At 50.8% G+C, this 3,754-nt stretch overlaps 1 pseudogene across 1 annotated transcript; it reads right to left on the bottom strand.

Annotated features, from left to right (window-relative positions):
• Positions 1 to 1,741: 1,741 nt before the first annotated feature.
• On the bottom strand, positions 1,742 to 3,754 carry LOC310799852 (ATP-dependent RNA helicase DDX3X pseudogene; annotated as a pseudogene). The gene has a single exon. The product of its transcript is annotated as an ATP-dependent RNA helicase DDX3X pseudogene (transcript).

Below are 3,754 nucleotides of genomic sequence, written 5' to 3'. Positions count from 1 at the left end.
AAACAGAGGAAGTTGTCAGTGTGTCGTGCGTGCTGTATGTCGGTGTGTCGTGCGTGCTGTATGTTTGCGAGGGTGCATTAGCTGGGTGTGCATCTCTGCGTGAATCTCTAAGTGTTGGCATCCACTCGGCACAACAGGAGACCCACAATCCATCTGGCAGACAAGCTCAACTTCCCCTCTCCACCCCCACTTCACTACACTACATCCGCAGCTTTGCATAGAGTCTATGAAATGTCTCAAGCAATCACAATGTTACTACTGTAATAGGGCGCTGTTTACTACTACGTACTGGGAATGAACGTGCGCTCAACTTAATTCGAGTGACACTCAAGCAACTCAGGTGGTGTGTGTGTGTGTGTGTGTGTGTGTGTGTGTCTTATCAGTCTGAGCATGCTCAGTGGCATCATCAGTTTGTGACATCATTAGTGATGTCAGCAATATGAGCAACTGGAGCAATTATGTCCCTCACGATGACATCGCTTGGACTGAGCATGCTCAGTTGAGCAATTGTGCGCCAATGATGTCACAATGTCCAGAGTCACTCGATGACAGGTGTGTGTGCCTGTGTGTATGTGTGTGTTTGTGTGACATCACTCACTGATGACATCACTCACTGATATCACTCTTCTTCATGCATAGAATTTGTGATGACAAGTCTGGAGATGGCCGAGTTGCACCGGGCCTACTTATAGCCTCTGTAGGGGGAGGAGTTCTGACATGGTTGCGGAGCCGTCGAGCAGCGAGGGAAGTCGGCGCGCTGGCACGAGGTCCGCGAACACGCCGCTCAAAGAGAGCAACGTTGAGGAGGGGGCGGACCCCCGACTCTTGAATTTGTGTAATATTCTGTGACAGGCAGATCCAGTCTGCCGGAAAGCCATTCGAAGAGTTATGACATCATTGATGATGTCACAATGTCTATGACATCATCCGTGTATGTAAACAATTACTGATGACGTCACAATTGTTCAAGTGACACCTCTGATGACGTAGCCTATGACATCACTGATAATCTCACAATGTTTATGATATCACTGATGATGTCCCAATGTCTATTACATCATCAGTGGGGTTCCACTAGAGAATTGTGGGGGCCCACTGATGATGTCATGCCACATCATCGTTGAGTGGTGGCCAGTGGTGACTGATTATGTCATACTCACTGATTATGTCATACCGAGTATGACATAATCAGTCAGCACTGGCCACCACTCGATGACGACGATGACATCATCACTCTGGCAACCACTCAACGATTGTAGGGCATGAAATCAGTGATTTATGATCAGTCACCGACTGGCCACGTCGACGATGGCGGCATTTACATATGGCGGCGTTCTGAGCATGCTCATTTAATGAATGGTGGTTGCTTGTGGGTCACCGTCGCGGATTTGCCGATATAAGTATATATAAAACCGTGTTCTGAGCATGCTGTTGAGCAATTGTGGGTATAGAATTGCACTTGGTCCGTTTTTGCCGCAGGTTCAGGCTTGATTGAGTGGGCTGTGAGCAAGTCGTCCAATTTATAACCTCAGAAGGGAAGGATGTATGAGATCACTGATGTCACAATGTCTATGACATCATCAGTGAGTAGATAATGATCAGTGATTGATGACATCACTGATGTCACTGATGATGCTACAATGTCTATGACATCATCAGTGACTGTTGACATCACAATTGCTCGAGTGATATCATCCCTTATGAAGTCCCAATATCTATGACACTATCATTTGTAGTTGCCTCACCACTCCATGCTAACAGAATGGCTGTAGTTGCCCCCGTAGCCGTCACTGCTGTAGAAGTTGCCAAAGCCACCTCCACCCAAGCCACGATTTCCGCCATGGCCCCCGGTGTTACACCCATCACGGCCACCACTGAAGCTGCTGGAAGCACCAGGCATCTGACGGTAATCTCTCACACCGAAACCACCAGAGAACCTTTTTGAGTGTCCGTGGGTGCTGCTCTTGTGCTGGTGCACGTAGGCCAGGTTCTCGAGCCAGGAAGGAACCTCCTGCTTTGCCTCCACCAGAATGTCCAGCAAATCCTTCGTTATCTTGCTGTTCTTGTCGTTAAAGAATGACGTGGCCAGACCAAGGTTGCCCACACGTCCCGTACGGCCGATACGGTGGACGTATTCCTCAATGTCACTGGGCAAGTCAAAATTAATCACATGCTTCACATTGGAGATGTCCAGACCTCTGGCGGCCACAGCTGTGGCCACCAGGATGGGGCAGCGGCCAGAACGGAAGTTATGCAGAGCTTCTTCTCGTTCTCGCTGGGATCGATCTCCATGGATGCTGGTGCAGGCATAACCTTCACGGTAAAGGAAGTCTTCGAGAACATCTGCTCCCTTCTTTGTCTCCACAAACACCAGTGTCAGAGAGTCTTTATCGGGTTTTTCCGGGTCCACATTTTCGTGAAGCTCACTGGGAATGTCTGTGGCATTGAGCAGGTCAAGGAGGAACGACCTCTTGTCACTCTCCTCCACCCAGACCATGTTCTGGGTGATGTTTTCTGAAGTGGAGCCGACACGCCCCACAGCAAGGAAAATGTAGTCCTCCAGGAAATCACAAGCCAGGATCTGGATCTCCTTGGGGAAGGTGGCGCTGAACATCATGGTCTGGCGGACGCCTTTAGGCGGCATCGCATTCTGCTCCACGATGCGTCTGATCTGTGGCTCAAAGCCCATGTCCAACATACGGTCAGCCTCGTCCAGCACCAAGTAGTTGCAGTAGTCCAGACCGATCTTGCCCCTCTCCATCATGTCCACCAGGCGTCCAGGCGTGGCCACGAGCAGGTGGCAGCCTTTCTCCAGCTCCCTGATCTGCTGTCCGATATCAGCGCCGCCATAGAGCACGCAGGGCCGCACATGGGAGCGATACGCAAACTTCCTGGACTCATCGTAGATCTGCAAGGCCAGCTCTCTGGTGGGAGCCAGGACAAGGGCCATTGGGTACTGCTTACGGCGGCCATATTTGCTATTCTCATGTCCACTGTTCTTGGCGGTGTGCAGAGCATAGTCTCCTGGACCTTCAGTGAAGATCTGACTCAGCACTGGCAGCAGGAAGGCAGCAGTCTTACCAGAGCCCGTCTGGGCACAAGCCATCAGGTCTCTCTTGGACTTGATGATGGGGATGGCGTGTTTCTGAACCGGAGTGGGACGCGTGTACCGACACAGGTTTATGTTGCACATGATGATCGCCCCCATGTCCACGTCGAGGAAACTATCAATGTGGTGTGGTTTGTTCGATCCAGTGGCCTCCACGGGAATATCGTCATATTTCTCAAAATTAATCCCAGTGTTGCACGCGGCGAACAGCTCATTTTCCATGTGCTCGCAGGGTGCTGTAGGCTGGGACCAATCCTCATTTCTGGACTCCACCCAGCGGCCATTTCCTCCACCACCAAAGCCCCCACGTTCGTACCTTCCTTTGGAGCCTGCCCCACGGTCATTGAAGGTAGCCCTGCTCCTATCAAAGCTGTTGTATACAGGATCCCTTTGAACTCCTCCCCAGCCACCATCTTTGTCGTAAGTGCTTACCCGTCCATCATTCCGAGGTAACCCACGCCCTCTGAAGCCTTCATTCACGCGGTTGTCATGGTAACCATCCCAACCAGTTGAATCATTTTTGGAAGCCTCTTTGTTCCTCAAGTGAGGTGGTACGTAAAGCCTGGTTCTGCCTCTGCTTTGTGCGTCAGCAGAGTTTAAGTCTAAGGCAGCGTGCTGCTGATTTGTATAGTTTTCTGAACTCAT

The sequence above is a fragment of the Poromitra crassiceps genome (assembly GCF_964638095.1).
Source record: "Poromitra crassiceps genome assembly, chromosome: 28".
NCBI classification, from domain to species: Eukaryota; Metazoa; Chordata; class Actinopteri; order Beryciformes; family Melamphaidae; genus Poromitra; species Poromitra crassiceps.
This window is presented reverse-complemented; position numbering and strand designations above follow the sequence as displayed.